The 18,032-nt window shown below is 36.3% G+C and overlaps 1 pseudogene; it reads left to right on the plus strand.

The window, feature by feature from the left end:
• Positions 1 to 886: 886 nt before the first annotated feature.
• Positions 887 to 949, plus strand: LOC115946503 (uncharacterized; annotated as a pseudogene).
• The last annotated feature ends 17,083 nt before the right edge of the window (positions 950 to 18,032 follow it).

Raw genomic sequence — 18,032 nt, forward strand, 5'->3', positions numbered from 1 at the left:
AGGAAATCCCTAAAATCTTCTGAGAAGATGGAAAAGATTTTTTTCTACTTTCCCTCTTTCTTATATGTTTCATAAACAATAAATATTGTCTTCTTTTAGAGCAGCACATGAGATCAAATGAATCTTTGCTATGAGTCTGTAGAAGTTCTTACAACTACCAGAATATAAGATAAACCGCCTTCAGCCTTTTAGTGTTAGTTTGGACAGTCAAATCTATGATACCACAATCTATGATACCACATATGACATTTGTGGTATCAGCAATAAGCACATCATATCTATATACTACCAGTTTTATACTGCATTAGAACATACACAAATTTGAATTTTCTCTAACAAAGTTTCTTTGAGCAAAGTATTTGCTAACCTTTACTCACTGCCTTTGGAATGTTAGTGAGAGGAAGTACTAGGCCTGCTTTCTTGCGAGACCCCACTATATCTTTGTTATCACTTATAAATTATTTCAAGCAATATGGCTCATTTTGCAGCCTCATGCAGTATGACCAAAATATCAACAGAACTTTTGTCACTGATAGAAAAAACATAGAGCAATGTCTTACTCTGGGTTCCTGACTCCCATTATTTAGGCAAATCCTTGTTGCCCTGTTGGGATGTCAGTGAGATGCTTCATAAATTTCCATAATGACTCCCCTACCCATCATTATGATTAGCAGTGCCAGTTGTTAAGGGTATTTTCTTCTTTTAAGGCTAATGCAAATGCTTTGTTCCTTAGGAACTCAAATTGAGTTCCTAAGGAACTCAATAATGTTCCTAGAGCAGGGCACAGCTAAAAAATACTTTCACTTTTAAGAATTTGATATTTTTTAGAAGGATACACTACCAAACAAAACATTTTACTAAACTACTTTCAGGAAAATCTCCAGCTAAAAGATTAGCATGGCCCCTGTGCAAGGATGACATGCAAATTTGTGAAGCATTCCATATTTTTTCACTGGAAATGGACCAGCCTCATTTGTTTGTAGTCGGAATCTCAGAACACTCATTTTCATTCTTGACTCAGGTGTGCATTCCGACCACCAAGCATCGGAGCCCTTTCGTGATATTGAATGTAGTTCCTGCAAAGGCAGTAAATGGGTGATTATAGCAGGTAGTGCTTGAGACAACAGGTCTAGCTCAGAACTAAGAAAGAACACATATTTGGACTACAATTTTCTGTAGCCAGATGGAAGTCCTTGCCTTTTTCTTTTATTTGTTCATTTTTAAACTGCTATCTAGAACCAAGAAATATTTGTTCTGCTCAAACCAATGAATTTTCCTTGAAAATTTTATTCTGGAAAGGTAAAGATTTTTTATTATCTATTCAGTACTTTTCTTAATGATAGTAATTTTCTAACAGCTATTGTATGTATGGTTAAAGAGTTCTCTTGTTACTGACAAACACGACTAGATTTCCATTGTTTTTAAGGATTACACAGAGAATGAAGATCTGAAAATTAATTTTTTGTTCTTTTTTTTTTTTTCCCCCTTGGTAGAACAAATAATTTTTAAAGAAACCCTTAAAGGCCTGTAAGGATGTGCTGGGGCTTCGAACAAGACAGAACTTTGAGATTAAGCTGCTTGTAGTTAAACTTGAAATTTATTAAAGCCAAGCTAGAATTGATTAAAACACTGTTGGCAACAGTGGATTTCTTTCAATGGAAGACTTCAATCAAGATACAAACATAGCATTATTTTCTACCCGAACCTCCACTCTGCTCTCCCTTTCTTCTCATTTATTAATGCTGATGCCCACCCTCTCTTTGTAAATCTCATCCACATGTGTGATGGGATGGGGTAATTGCCCAGCTGAAGTTATTTAGATGCTTTCAGGAAGCAGTACTCCTCCTTTCTCTCCAGGAGAGAAATCTTGTGAACAAGGTTTTGTTTCATCTCCAAGAACAGACTATTCTGCAGCTCTTTTAAGATTCCTTTTAAGATTTCCTGCCCCTGAGTCAGAGTGGCTCCTCTTCTTCTGATCAGCTGTTAAATGATAAAACCACGTATACAGCTAAGAGCAAGTTATGAAGACCCTTTCTGTCACAGCAGGATGAAGGTAATTGTATCATGAATCTTATGGTTGTTTTGTTGGCTTGCTGTTTCTTTTTTTCCTTTTAAAAGAAAATCTAGTTATTTAGCTGGAACTAGAAATTTCAAGTGTCTTTAAAATGTGCAGTGAGGTCTGTAATGATTGATAGGCCTTTATGTGGGTTTGATGTGAGTGGCTGACTTTAACGACATATGGTACTCCTATTAGTACTGAAAAAATGATAGTGTTAAATTGTGTTGTGCAGTGTTTGCATTAACCTTTTGCCTTCAATCTTGTGCACCTCTAGGGAATTCACAGCTTGTTTATTTTGTTTTGCATAACTTACACTGGAAAGGGGCAGTAGTGAAATGTGTCCTGAACAGGTGCTGGTGCTTCCTTTGGAATGCAATCTTCAGAGTTTGCAGCAGCCTCTTAAAAAATAAAGGAGGCACTCTATTGTCAGCTTGGTGTTTCAGTGTAGAGTCTCGAAGTGGAGCTGGCAGTCTCTCTGCAAGCAAAGGGAAATAAAAGAAATGAATAGTGGAGAAAAAAAAAGTAATAAAATTATTTGGTGTTTTGCAAATTCAAATTTGTCAAAAATTGAATGCTTTGAAGGCACTAGATGTTATTTTTGTGTGGTAGAGACTGTAAGAGTGGAACTAGATGAATGCTTTATTCATGAGAATAGAACATAATTATCTTGCTTGTAATATCTACTAGATACCTGAGAAACTGAAAGCACTGAAAAGGTTTATTTTCTCTGATTCTCCAGAAGTTTGTATCAATTTGTTCATAGATTATATTGCGTGGTTGAATTCAGCTCTGATGAGATGCTTTTTTATTAGGAAGCTAATTCTGACTTTTTTTGGTATGCAGTGTTATCCGAGAATGTTTGCTGCAATAGCAGTCCAGACAAAAGCTCCATGTAGATGTGGAATTGTATTATGTAATTTTTCAAGTCTCAGTTAACAGCCATGCACTTGGACATAAGGTACTACCTACTATTCCACTGAAAGAGATTTTTTTGCTTTATCTCCAAAACTAGACTACCCTACAGGTCTTTTATGTCCCTAATAGAGTTGTCCCCTTTGACGGTACATCTATTGGGATAATTGCTAAATGACTTGGCTAGTATGGGGCCTGCTGCAGGTTTAGCCAAAGTTGTGGGCAATTTAGAAATACAAAGAAGCTGAAAGAGAGGGAATTCTGCAAAGATGATTTTATGACTGTTCATAAAACAGGTGTCTGTAATGTGGCATATAAGAGGTAGGGTTTTGTTTTGAGGAGCTGTGGAGCTCTGCATAGAGATATGAGGAGCTATTGGTGTTGCAGTCTTTAATAAACTGTGTCCTGGAAATATCTGTAATTAAATAAAAGTATTAAGGATTTGTAGTGTAAGGACTAAGCAAGATGCTTATGAATATATTCTGTGAAAAAATAAGGAAAAAAGGTGGTGTATGAGAACTTTCTTGTGTTTTGTTTGTTTTGTTTTCTGTTGCTGGTGGCTGGTTTTGGTTTTTAAAGGATATGAATAAAGAAATACAGAAGAATGGACAAAAGTGCATTAGCTGTGAAAATCAAAGCACATAATTCTGAAAAAATAACATGAGAATGAGGAAAGACATAAAGCTCTTATACAGTGAGAACTGGGGTCAAGATCACAAGTAATCTGGATGAAATCCAAACAGCTGATATTTTTGCATTAACACACACACTGATGTTAAGAAAAAGACCTCACACTTACTGAGAAGTGAAATACAATTTTTTTCTATGAAACCTTTAGGTGTTTCCAGTAGAAAAAGAAACAGTCTTTAAGACTGCCTTGTAGGTCACTGATGAGACCTCTTGTATGTGCAACTCATGAGTTGAACTCAGTGTTGAACAATCCTGACAAAAAACAGGCAGCATAATAATAAACTTGAAAAGTTATGTTGTGGACTGAGAGAAAAATAAATGATTTGGTTTTCTTACTTTATAATAACAATTATTGTATAATAACAATCGAAGGGGCTGTGGCTTCTAAATTCCAAAGGGGGAAAGTTAATGACAGTTAAGGTAGAAGACAATCATGATGTTAAAGCTAGCTGTTAAATAGTCACCACAAACACATTTAGTTTTAACGCTGGAAGTCTGTGAAGAAGGTGGTGAAATGGCTTTGTGAATGGAGTGATGAGGGTACAGATTCTTAAATATTTTGAGTTGGGGTGGGATCTTTTTGTGAAGGGATTATAAAATTGGTTTGCTGCATCTGATGGGCTGGATTGAAAGATCATAAATGTGACATCACAGGAGAAAAGCAAAAGCTCTAGCCTTTTGGAGGCTAACCATGCTCCTTAGGATCTAAAGGAAAACCAGATTCTTGAAAAATGTGACAAGATTATATATTTCTCACCTGTTCCTGCAGGTTTTGAATTTGTTTGTGGTACTGCTGTTATCTGACTTGTGAATTTGTTCTATTCTTCATAAAGAAAAATGTCCATTTCCATTTATTTATTTATCTATTTATTTCTTTATTTATTTCTACGCTTCCCCCTCCATAATCATCTGCCTCTAGCCATGGCTGAGGAAAGAAAATTAACTGAATTCCTTTCATTGTGCTTCTTGCTTTGAAAGTCTCTGAATAGGCCAGATTGAAATATATCCTATTGAAAATGCTTAGGGTTTTGTACTAGGAGTAATCTCTCCTTACAGAATATTGATATTCTTCCTTCCCTGAGAAGAGACTGAAGCATTTCTCATTTCTGAAAAACATATTTCAGCTTCACAGATGAGAAGCATAATTCCAAAAGAATACATACTGAGAATTCTTTAAAGTTCCGATTAAAGATGTGCCCCTTAATAGCAGGAGGCAAAAAATAATCATAAAGCTGCTTTTCAGACTATGAGGTGGTAAAATAAAATCAAATATGAAAGTAAATTCCAGGATCACTATATACAGAATATATTCTTTGCAGGAAAGCACTGTACGTCCTACGTAAGAAAGAACAGAGCCTTGAATTATATTATTATGCAAACCATGAAGCTCAGACCAGTATCTTTTCATTAAAAACTTCAAGCAGTGTCATGATACTGTTTACAAGCATTCCATATTGTATTCTATTTGAAATATTTTTCAAGTATAATGCATCTGATAAGCAAGACTTGAATAAGAATGTTTGTTTAAAAATACATTAAATATATTTAAAACATTTTTAGAACAAAAATCAGGAAGAGCTTGAAGCTTCCGTGCCTTTTTTCTTTTTTTTTTTCCCTGGTTTTAGATTAAAGCTCCCATGGATAAGGCTGTGGATTCAAACTGTAAAGCAAAGTAAAATGTTAGAAGTGTTCACTGGCTAAAAGTGAAGAGTGAGTCAAGTAATTGTGCTCTTCTTCAGAGACTCCAGTATCTACCTGTATGGGTGGTGGTTTATTTTTTTGTTTGTTATATTTTAGGGTTTTTTTTCTTTTTGGCTTCAGATAAACATGGTTGGGATGTAGAGAGTGGGATCTAGAATGAGATGAGTTCTTCTCTGTAGTGGTGACTGCTCAGCTGAACAGCTCTGCCTATTTAAACTCTGCCATGGGAGTTCAGAAACCTGGATCCAATGTGAATACCCAACTTTGAGTGACTCCATCTCCAGGTGGATCTTGTCTTGACAGACAATACTCAAGAGACTTGTAATGATTTAAGCTGGTTAGATACAGCTGATATTGTGGCACAGATGGATCTTCAAGGATTTTTTTTTGTCATGGAACTGTTATGTTTGAATTTTATTGGATGCTTCCAATGTTTTAGTGGGAGAAAATCATGGATGTTCCTCCTACATTTCTGCACTTCAGAGTGGTGTTTCAACAGCGAGGAAAAACAAACACCACCCCCCTCACCCCTTACACACACACACACACAAAACTTCAAATTGGAACAGGAAGTGAGATGGCAAGTTAGAAAGGTTAATGTGTGGGTTTTGTGCATTTTTTTAAAATGGTGAAAACTTAATTATGTAAACTTACACTTTAAATGCGTGTAACTTAGAATAGACATACTTAAAACTATGCAGAGGCTTTTGTTCCTTGAACATGTGTGAAGAATATCATGAGGTAACAGTCACAAGCTGTGCCAGGGGAGGTTTAGATGGATATTAGGCAAACATTTCTTCACAGAGAGGATGATCAGTGATTGAAACAGGCTGCTCAGGGAAGTGGTAGAATGCCCGTCCCTGGAAGTATTCAAACACCATGTATATAAGGCCCTCAATTACATGGCTTATTGGTGAACTCTGCAGTCCTGTATTAATGGTTGGACTTGATGATCTTAAATATCTTTTCCAACGTAGTTGATTCTATGATTTTATGTTGAACACCAGGGTAGCTTATAGTCATATTTTGTGGTGTCCATTTAATGCTAATGCATAAGACTGTTGCTGTTTCATAAAATACCAGCCACTGAATGTCTCTACAGGAAGAGCCAGCTTGCCCACTTTTCAACTTTTAAACCAAGGAATAGCCACAGTGTAATTCAGTGAGCTAACATCAGCAAAACTGGATGGGCAGAACTTGTCCTTCCTCATCAGTGAGCAGGGAGTTTTGCTGAAAGCTTTTTTTCTGTCAGAAAAATGCTAATTCAGGAAAACTGTCTATTTTGTTGGAATGTGTTGTTGTTTTGCAAAATTGTTTGAGAAGACTGAATGTGCAAAGAGGAGGGGTATGGTAAAATCAGTCAATTAAATTATTTACTTGGGTTTGTCTGATTTCTTACTTTTATTTTTTTATTCCTTCTCCTTCCCTCCCGCCTCCAGCAAGTGTGTGCTCCTGGGCCCTCCCGGCACACCCAATGGGTGTTCGACCCCTTTGTTGCTGGCAAACTGGGATGTAACTGTTTTTCTTCTTTTGTGCATTTTCCTGAGTTCAAAGATACCATTTTTGGTTTAATGTGGGATGAAAATTTTGGTATTTTCTCATGAAACTGTGCTCCTGTTCTTCAGGCAGCCCTGGAGGATGATGAATGATAGGTATCTGAAAACCTTCAAAATAATGCACATTGTTTCTGACAGCTCTCACAAACAGAGTGCTATTTACTGACTCCCAAAGGACAGGTTAGTAGACAAGCCAGTCCCCTGCTGTGAACATATTTATCATCTTTATTGTTTTCAAGATTATGAAATGGACAATTCCAGAGGGTATGAGTTCTGCTTCTGCAAAATAGAAGCTCCAGCATTAGGCAACTCCAGTTGCCCAGTTCACAATTGTAAACATCAGTGTCATTTCTGAACAGTTCAAAATGTAGGTTAACAAAACGTGGTTTAAAGCAAATCAAAATAATTCTTCCAGACCCTCAGAGTCACTGGAGTAATTTCTTCACTTTCTTTTTGGCTCCAGATTTATGTTGCTCACTTTTTCATAAAATAGCTAAAGTCTCAGTTGACCCAAGAACTATTGCAATCCAGTAATTTTTCTTCTTTCCAAGTTATTTTGCTATTACTAATTATTTGGTTGCTATGATTAGTGGGTCAAATTCTACTCAGCTAGGCTTTTGACATTTGCTTTGCTTGATCAGAGTAAAGAATTTGATATATGAAATCACACTCATTCTCATTTTAACATATGCAAGGGAGAACAGCCTTCTGAATAGCCAAAATATCTTTATTTCATGACTTTAGATAAAAATGACAAGAGTTTATTGGATCGATGGATTAGGAAAGATTACTATGTCTATTTGCAATATCTTAGCATTTTTGTTCTACTGTGAAAACAATGAAATGAATCTGCTGTGGGGAAAAATTAAAAACAAAATGAAACAAAAAACAGAACCAAAAAACCCAAACAAACAAAACCAAACACAACAAAAATATACCCCCCCCAAACCCCCCAGTGTTATTCAAACCTGTTCCACTTAAGCAGAGCATCACCACACACATAGGAATTTACTACAGATTTATAAAACCATTGCCCTTTCAGTTTTATTTAGTAAGTTCCAAAATATTAACAGGTATTGTCCTTTTAGGACTCTACCTCAACTGTCTCTGAAACTGTATCACAATTTAATAGTGAAGTAAAGTATGTCTTGTCTGAAAAAGAGGGCCATGAAACATTTGCATTTCAGGAGTTGTCACGAATTGCATCCTTGGACTGTTTCTAAACTTAGCAATAATAACATGAGACTGTTGAGCAATTTCTAAAACAGTATTTCTGTGGAACTGAAGCATTGCCTTCTGACTTTTTCTTATTTTATATGACTAATTGATACATGAGAGTTGCTAGCATATTTTTAACTCTTTTCAGCCACTGGGAAGTAAAGAAGCACATTATAATGAAGTAGAAGACCTTTTATAACAGATTTTTGAAATATGTGGTTCATAAAAATGCCAATAAGGTGTTGAGGTTTTCTGGGGGGGTGGGAGGGAGGGAGAGCTGCTGCAATATTCTAAGGGCCTGTTTAGATTTTACAAATGCATTCTTGAAGTAATTATAACCTGATGGCAGTTATTATTCATAGAAAAACATCATTGTATAATGATATTGACTTATTTTAATGAACAAGATGGATGACGTTATGGATATGAATAAAACCTGATGTTTAACATAGAAGACATCCACTGGGGGATCATAAGTATCGTTTGGTGTAAAAAAGCTCCTCAACTCTACTGTGTTTTCATTATTCTGCCTTTGAATCCTGGCATCAGAACCACCTTCCTTTTTAATTGAGTAAGAACATATGTCTCTCCCGTTGGAGCCTGTCTCTTATCCAGCCAGAAGGCTTACTTTTAAGTTACATGAGGTAAGAGGTAGTCTTTCTCCCTATGAAGTTAAGTGGGCTGTCAGTCTCAGCCCCTGCTGACTGAGGAGCAAGGCACCAAGATCACAATAGTATATGAAAGCTGTACTTCTGACTGGATGTCAGGAAGAGAGTCATTAGAACTAAAATGCCATTCTTAAAAGCACTGCCTTCACTATAGCAGTTACTTCTGTTCTCAGTTAGCCTTGTGCTTTCACTCCTTGACATAGCTACACTACAAATCCAACAGCAAAAGGGATTTAGCCTTCATATATAGACCAGAGAGACCTTGTGAGGATACATCATGAAAATTGGTGTAGCAATAAATCTGTTGCATTGCTGTACCTAAGTGAGGTTAACATTCATGCGCTGATGCTCTATGACACCTCAGTCTTGGTGGCTTTTTGTAGGTTTGCTTGAGCATGAGTATTTCTAACAGCTTTTGGTGTTTCTTAACAAAATTAAAGGTACAATGAAGAGACTTTTTCCTCTTCTCTGTTTCCTTTACACTATCCAAATATCCCATTAAAATCATAAATGTGTTCACACAGCAGAAAAAAATAAATTAGATTATATCATTTGTGTTTGAGAACTTACAGAGCACATAAAAATTGCATTTGTAGTATCTTTCTACTTCTAGATGGTTCATAGAAGGATAGATTTCCATACTGAGATTTAATAAGAATCTCTTAGTTCTACATGCCAAAATAAAGCAGTCACAGCACACAGAGAAGTGTATTTTAGTTTTACACCCATAACACACTTTCTCATTAGACAGTTCTGGTTTTGGCAATGGGAGCCTTGAAGCGCCTTTTAAACCTGTTTATAAAACAGCTAACCTTTCCTGTGTTTAAGGAATAGCCATTTAACTCATAGTCATTTACTGTGGATTCAGAACCCTAGTTTCCCAAGTCTCTGCAAAATTGAGGTAAGTCTTTGACACAGATGGCATAAAAATGAATACATTATTGATTGTGAAGCTACCTCACCTTTGGTATGGGGAGCAGGGGATGTTTTGGTATGGGTATTTATGAATATCTAAAATGAATTGAAAACTGCAAATGTCAACCTTAATTCTGTATACCAGGGAATTTCTGACCCTGCTATATAGGTAGTGGCAAATCAGCAATGCACCAAATAACCTTATGATTATGTGCTTGCCTAAGCACAAAGAGCCTTGAGTTTCTTTGTAGTGAAAGTGTAGAACAAGTTGCAGCAGTCTTGGGAAAAGCAGGAGTACAAGAATCTGTTTGCTGGCAGGCTGAAGTTGTTCAAATACAGCTGTTACTGCTGGAGTTCTGAAAGCAGAGTTACACCTGTGGATTGTAAAATTAGCTGCTGATGTTGCCATAAAGACACCTGCTTGGGGATACAAGTAATTGTGAATAAATCAACCTTGGGAATTCAGTAGTCTCTACTGTTATCCACTTATTTCTTTTCCAATAAATTAATTGCAGCACCTGGAATCAATTCTTTCCCAGCCATTAGGAAATTACAGCAATATCTCTTTCCCCAGAGTTTTGTATTTTTATATTGTAAGTATTGTGTTCAAAATCTTTTTTTAACTGTTACAATGATTATGATTTTACCAGTTTATGTATGTGGATGTCTGAGTTCTCCTTATAAAATTAGGAGAAGCATGTACTCTGCCACAAAAAAAACCAAATCATTAAACACCTTGGAATCTGAAGGTACATGGTAAGAACTCTAGGAAGGAGAAGCACTAGTCTAACAGTTTGAGGGCTTTTTACTTGTTAATGTCAAACACTACTAGAGAGATTCTCTTCCTTATGTCTAGCTCTCATGTTTGTCTGGTTGGTTGGTTGTTTGCTTGTTTTGCTGTAGACAACCTAAAATGCTCTACCGAGAAAACTGCTTGACTTTATCACAGTAATTCTTTTACTTTAGGGCTTATAACTAGAATAGACATTTTTTGCATTTTTTATGTAGAAGGGGGTGGATGTCGTAGTACTATGAGAGCAAATCGTTGTAGAAATCAGAGTTTTTCCCTTAGGCTGATACTCCTCAGGATATTTGTGCATATTGGCAGGTCTCATTTACATTCTGCTTTCAGGTGGGTATTTTTTTAAAAGCATCTAGAATTCTCTGTTGACATGACAAAACTTACGTTTAACTTCCTGGTGTTTTAATCTGAAATGATTCTTATTCCAGTGTTCATTGGGAACACAGACCATACTAAAGTGAGTTTCTTAAAATGGGTAATTTTTAATATTGGCAATTCAGACCTATGGCAGTGTAAGCAAGCAATGTTAAAATTATAGCTCTGCAAAGATAGACATTTTGCGCTATTGCACAAAAACTTATTAAACTTCAGTAGTTAGTACTCTTTCACAGAGCTGCTTCCTCCCTTCCTCCCCACTTCTCTGTTCTTACCTGTCTGATTTCACTAAACTAAAGTAACAACATCTTTGTGCTGAGAATTTACCAATAAGTTAAATGTGGAGTGGGAATGCTGAGAGTGAGTTTATTTTTCCTGAAAGATGTTTTCAGGTGTACAGGATCTTCAGACAGTGCTGAGGTTAGAAATCCCCCTCTAAGTGATTGCAGACTAGGAATCACTAGCAGTGCTTGAAATTGTAGGTAGGGTAATACAAAACGAAGTTCTACTTTGTTTAGACCTTAATGGTTTCAGGTACCAGTTGCTGAAATTCACTTCTGCTGTTTTCAAAATGCTGGTAATATTTGTCATTGAATACATTTCTAAAGACACCTCTGAGGTGTTAGGGGTCTGATTAAAAGGTTTTATGCATAACACTGGGTTAAGTGCAGACCAGAAATGTTTAACCGTTGTGTTTAGGTTGGGCTTTGTTTTTCTTTTCATGGTGTGTCTTTTGAAGGTCTATCACTAGGAAAGATGTTGGGGTTGTTAATGTCCTGTGACATTGTTTCAGGAAATGATCTGCATCAATCCTTTCAAAAAGCAATTCACTTCTAGTTTTAGAGGCCCCTGAAAGCCTGTTCCAGAGTCCTCTATGGCTAGATAATTATTTTCCTAGATCTAGGATACTGTGGTAGGTCTGATGCTCAGACATGGTTAACCCCCACCCAGCTGCTCTTTTTGCAACCACTACTCAGTAAAATAAGATGGAAAAACTTATGGGTCAGGGTGAAGACAGGGAGATGATCTGTTGATTACCATTACAGGCCAAAAAACTTGACTGTGGAAGGTTAATTGTCAATTAGAAATAGAGTAGGCTAGTGGGGAAAATAAAAATTTAAAAATTCAAACTACTTTTCCCACCATTCCTTCCTTATTCTCTGGGTCAAATTCACTCATGATGCTTCACATCCTCCCCCTCTGATCAGCACAGGGGGGATCAGGAATGAGGGTTCACAGGACTTCATCTGTACTGCTTTCTTCTTCACTCTGTTCCCCTGCTTCATTGTGGGGTTGCTCTCATGGGATACAGTGCTTCTTGAATCACTTCAACATGGCCCTTCCCATAGGGTACTGTCCATCAGGAACAGACTGTTCCTGCATGGGATCCTCTCCATGGAAGCTCCTCTCCTTGCAGCTTGCAGTTCCTGCAAGCAGCCTGCTTCTGCATGGGTTCTACACAGGTTGCAGCTTGCTGTGATGTGATATCCTCTGTGGCCTTCAATGTGGATATCTTCTCTGATGTGGTCCTCTCCATTTGTTTAGTGGGACAACCTGCTTCTCCATGATCTCTCCACCAGCTGTAGGGGAATCACTGCTCTGGCGCTTGCAGAACCTTCTCCCCCTCCTTCACTGACCTTCATGGCTGCAGAGCTATTTTTCTTGCTCCTTTGTCTCACATCTGGCATGAAGCACTTTTTACCCTTTCTTGAACACGTTATCACAAGGGCACCCACCAGTGTTGCTGATGGGCTCAGCTTTAGACAGTGATGAAATCAGCTGGAGCTGGCTCTGTCCAATTAGGGGATGGCTCCTGTTCTCACAGAAGCGACCCTTACAGGTCCCCACAGTCATAACCTTGCTGCATAAACCCAATACAAACATTCATTAATAATTTATACTGAGTAGTATAATGCTTTTCTCTGTCTGCTTTCTATTGTGATACTTTCCCTGAGGAGCAGTAAAAGTGAACTGCTGAATACCTGTGTGACCTGATGTTTGATACCCAGTCTTAAACCAGAAAATTTTGCAAAGGCTATTTGTTTTGTGTTTTCCTAGTTCACAATTTTAATTAGTTCTAAGTTCCACTGAAAAATATGTGAAGAGAGATGAACTGTTTGGAAATCTTACAGCTTTCATTAAAGTGAAAGCTAGGAAAAGAGATAAATTTAACTTTTTTTTTTAGTGTTTATTTAAAATATTCCATAGCAGAAGGAAGAAATTATTTGAAGTTTTGAAACATTATTAAAGTAAACCAACTATGACTATGAAATTTTTTCAAATTAATATACTACTTCTTAAACCAAAGTACTTTAAATCAAAAAGAGTACATTCTTAATACTACAGTCATGCATAAGCACCCGTTAGAACAACAGCACATTATTGCCAATTACTTGGGAATAATGGAGGTTTTACAGAGTTTTTAGATATGGTAGCAGAAAGTTTCATCAACTATGACAGTTATAGATTGCTAAAAATACTTGAAAATTGGAAACTGAAGGTCACACCAGCTATTTCACTGGTAGTTTTGGAGACTTACAACAGACTTGCTTCTGTAAAATAATGTTTTTATAGGATATGCATCACTTCCTACTCCAGTTAGGGGTGATAACCTTTATTTGATTTGTTGAGTGTATATGAGTAGATACGCTCTTTCACTGAATATTGACATGAATGCTCATGCAGTTGTGCTACAGTGTAAGGCAGTTCTTGGCAGTGCTGCAGGCAGCTCGTACCATGACACTTTTTATCATGTACTTTGTCTTATTGATTCCCTGGGATTTTCTTCACCACTTCAATGAGCTTGATGAGCAGATATTTATAAGTCTTTGAAGCGTGCCCTGACAGTAGAGAATTGATGGAAAGCATTTTGTACTTATTGGAGATTTTAATTATTTATTATGGGAGATATGGTAAAGTCTTATTCTTTCATGAAACCCTTTGTTTATATTCCCTTTAGGAATGCCCAAACTTAAATTCTCCTTTCTATATATCACCGTAGGATCTTTATGATACAAAGGTTTATTTTTTATATATCTCTCTGAATCCCTGATGTACAGAACAGTTTTGAGCTGTGAAAAGACAGAAATGTTTCCTTTTTTATTTCATCACCTTTGTGGCCAAATCTTTCAGCAAATCTTATTGCAGTTTGTGCACCAACTTACGCATCATACAACTGCTGTTTGACCAAGTGATGAATAATCAGTAGGGCATTTATGTCTTCTGTTTGGTGCCAAGTGAGGGTTACCAGTAGCATAGAAATATTTTCAAAGAAAAACAGTCAACCTTCCATAATTTTGAGTTTTGGCTAAGAAGAAGTTAATAAAGTGTTTCATTTGACTCCAGGCAAAATAAGCATTTAAACCTAGAGACTGGATTTCTTGAACTGTGTGAAGGACCCTAAAAGGGATGATTGTTTGTCTCGTATTTGATGTGTAACTGTCAAGTAAAATATTTGCAGGTCCCTGAATAGTTCCATTCTACAGGCTATAGCCTCTTCTTGTAGCAGCATATGGCTAAACAACCAGTTGTAATTGCTGTTAAGGGATCTTTATGATTTGCAGTGACGAATGACAGTAAACATACTCTACAGAAATTCTAAGCATACTGTAACATCTTTACATTTTAAAATAGTTTCTTATTAATAATGACAACAACAGTAAAAGATGCAAATGAAAATAAGATTTCCTAGGACTCAGGTCACTTAATCTAGCTCAGCTCTCCATAAGAAAGGAAATGTAATTCTCCACTTATTTTAAGTAAAAGCTCCATCTCTGCTTGTAGCCTTCAAATGAGTCAGATAATGTTCTTGGAGTTTTAGCCTGTTGTAAAGGTGATCATGTGGAAGAAACTCTAAATTTAAAAACAGAGTTGGGAACCTTACAAATAAATACAGAATAACTTAACCAGACTTAGCGATTGCTCATCTTACTTCGATGTTGTCAGTTGCCACACCTCATGCTATTCCTATGTTTTGATACTTTAGTTGGTGCTGGGCAGGACAGCATCAGGAGGGGCCACATACCTCTGCCTTGAGATGCTTTCTTTCACCTCAAGAAAGCAGAAGCAATGCATTTTTGAAAGGAAATTTGAAGAGAAGAAGGAAAAAATAAAGTTACCTGGAATATTGAAACATGTGAATTCATTTAGCATCTTTTCCAATACACTCTCAAAAATAAGCATCAGTGCCCTTAGCTTCTTTCAGAGGAGCATCAGGACAAGAAACATGACCAGGTTATTATGCTTGAAATACTATTAAATAGAAAATGTCCTCTAGCTTTAATAATCTGATTGTTCGTGAACTTTTGCCAGTTAATAAAAAAATGAAGTTAATGAAGAACTTATGCTTTAATAAGTAAGATTTTTTTCTATACAAAGTTAATGCCATAAGATATTTTTCAGACCTCCACAAAAGCCAAACACAGTACACTTACAATGCAAATCTATTCTTTCTTAATGTAAAGAAAACACAACTTGAAAAAATGTCAGTCTTTGAAATCAGAGTTTGGTTTGGTTTTGGGTTTTTTTTGTTTTTTTTTGTTTTTTTTTTTTTTTTTAATGGAACACTGTCTCTTTAATGACTAGGATGTACAAGAACATAATTTTTAAGAGGCAGCTACAAAAAAAAAAATCCTCTCCATCAGATGCTGTAATGTATGGAAAAGCACTTATACAAGTTATAAAGTATGGCTGATCAGATAAATTTGCAGGCTTGTACATTTTGTAGATTTGATGAAAGCCTTTTCTAGATAAGACATATTCTCTCAGAATCATTGTAGAGATTACTGTACTTAGAATAGCAGAAGAAACTGTGTCTTATAATTAACACACTGAATAATACCCTAATCCCCTAAGCTTTGCCTCCTCTGTTTATTTTCTTGGATGTTCAATAGACCACCTAACCCTTCTTACAGAATTTATTTGATAAGTCTTTATAGTTGTCAGTACTTTGCACACACTGAGATGTATGTGTGACTTTACTTGTGCCCTAATTGTGGGTCATATTCTAGAACTGTTTGTTTGGGAGGTTATTCAACAAGCGTGTACTAGTACTTATTACTAGAATAGAGAATAAAACCGTAGTATATTCCTGGTGGAAAATCGAAGTGGTTCTAGTTTTGCTCAGCTACTATCCAAACTACTCAGTATGCTTCTCAGTGTAAGATAATGGATAGCACAGCCCCATGATCACTAATGATCACTTTCTTTTAGCTCACAGTCCTTTATCTCTACATTTTTAAAGGACCTACTTATAATTCAGTGTTTCAGTTAAAATATTCAAGGGGTTGTATTATCTGTGAATGTGTAGGGTCATTTTTGAGGTCAAGTAAAACTCTGTTCCTTTAGTTGTTATTATTTCTGCAACATCCAAGTAGGAAGAGCAGCTGGGCAACAAGAGAGAACTGCTGGGTAAATGATTTCATGACTTAAAAAGCAGCAAAAGTCCCCCAAAATATCCATCCCAGTTTGGAATAAATTTACAAAACCAGCCCCATGGGGTATTTTTTTAAATTTGACTACAATTATTGTTGAGAATATTTAGGAATGTGACAAATTGAATATATGTACATAAAGCAATTATATTGGAAGGGTAGCCTTTATGAGACTGTTGCATTCTTTCCATTATATAAGAGCAAATTCTCCTGTCTTGTGTTGATTTTAGGAGCAATTATAACAGGTCCAGGTAGAGCACAGACAGTTCATCATCTAAAATGTTTTAAAGAAATATAACGTTGCTTTCAGGAATTTTTTTTACTGACCACTATGTAAGCACTGCCCAGGGAGTACGTGTAAGTTTCTGTGCTGAGAGAAACCTATTGACCTGTATTTGTTGGAAGAAACTTTTTCTTTATCAGTCCACTTTTCTGGTACTGATGTTAGTACTACAGTTACTGAGAAATCATTCCAAAAATCTGGCTTCTGTCATCTGAAAAAAAATGTACTTTCCATCACAGATTTTTTGAGCTCTTAATTTACACTTCTTCAGCTTCTGAGTCTTTTGAAAGCTGTTTGATATTTTTTTTGAGATTCAAATAGTTTTGCTGGAGGCTCTGTCAAGCAGAGCAGCTTTCCTAATAAGTACTAAGTTTATTTTGACTGTTTTCATGATTTAAACTGTATTTTTTATTTTTTTCTCTCAGATCTAGCTATTTTAGCCCCAAATTTTATTTTCTTTTAATAGGGGTAGGCCCATTACTATATATAGATGGATGGGATTTTTTTTTTGTCACTTGTATCTCTCAATATTTTTATATTCGATTTCATCTGCCAATTTATAATCCAGTAAATTTCATAAAGTCTTTTGCAGTTCTTTGCAGTTATACTTCAACTCATCTATTTTGAGCAATGTAATTTCATCAGCAAACTTTGCCAGTTTGTGTTTTCCCTTTTCCAGCTCACTTATGTATTTGTAGTGTTGAGTAGCATGTAACCCAGCACATGTGTAACCCTCTTCACAGCCTTTCCTTGCTATGAAATTTCACCTTATCCAGTCTTTCAACAAAATGTACAGGACTTACCTTTTATCCCATGACTACTTAGCTTAAGAGGCTTTGGCAAATAATCTTAAAAGCTTCATAGCTGACAGTACATTTCAGGTCTCCCTTATCCCTGGACTTATTAACTATAATAAATTATAGTTCCCAAGCGTAATGGTGTTCTTTCACTTTTCAAAAGCCATTCTGACCCTATTAGATACCATACCTAACAACGTTTCTTTTGATGTGTTTTGTGGTTGGATTTTGGTGGGTTTTTCTTGGTGGGCTTTTTGCCCTCTTTACAGGCTTTTGTTTTCCAGGATTTTTTATGGAAGCCTTTTGAAAAGAAATAATGCCACTTTTTCCTCAAAGAGACTGAATACAATTAAGATTTATCTCTATGTGCATCTGGCTACCTAGGTACTGTCAAACAATGCTGTTTTGGCAGCCTGTATCTCAGCATGGTAAGCAATGGTAGTACTGAGATAAGTACTGATGCAGTTATATGGTCACAGTAATCAAGCTTTTGAATTTGGCTCACATATCCAGATGATTGAGCTATGGCTGCAGATTGACTTCAGTGTAGAAATACTTGGGGGCTTTGCTGAGGAGGTTTGAACCTTGTCTTCAACTCCTCAGAGGAATATTCTATGAGGCAAA

Source organism: Melopsittacus undulatus, chromosome 7 (assembly GCF_012275295.1).
Source record: "Melopsittacus undulatus isolate bMelUnd1 chromosome 7, bMelUnd1.mat.Z, whole genome shotgun sequence".
In the NCBI taxonomy this organism is placed as follows: Eukaryota; Metazoa; Chordata; class Aves; order Psittaciformes; family Psittaculidae; genus Melopsittacus; species Melopsittacus undulatus.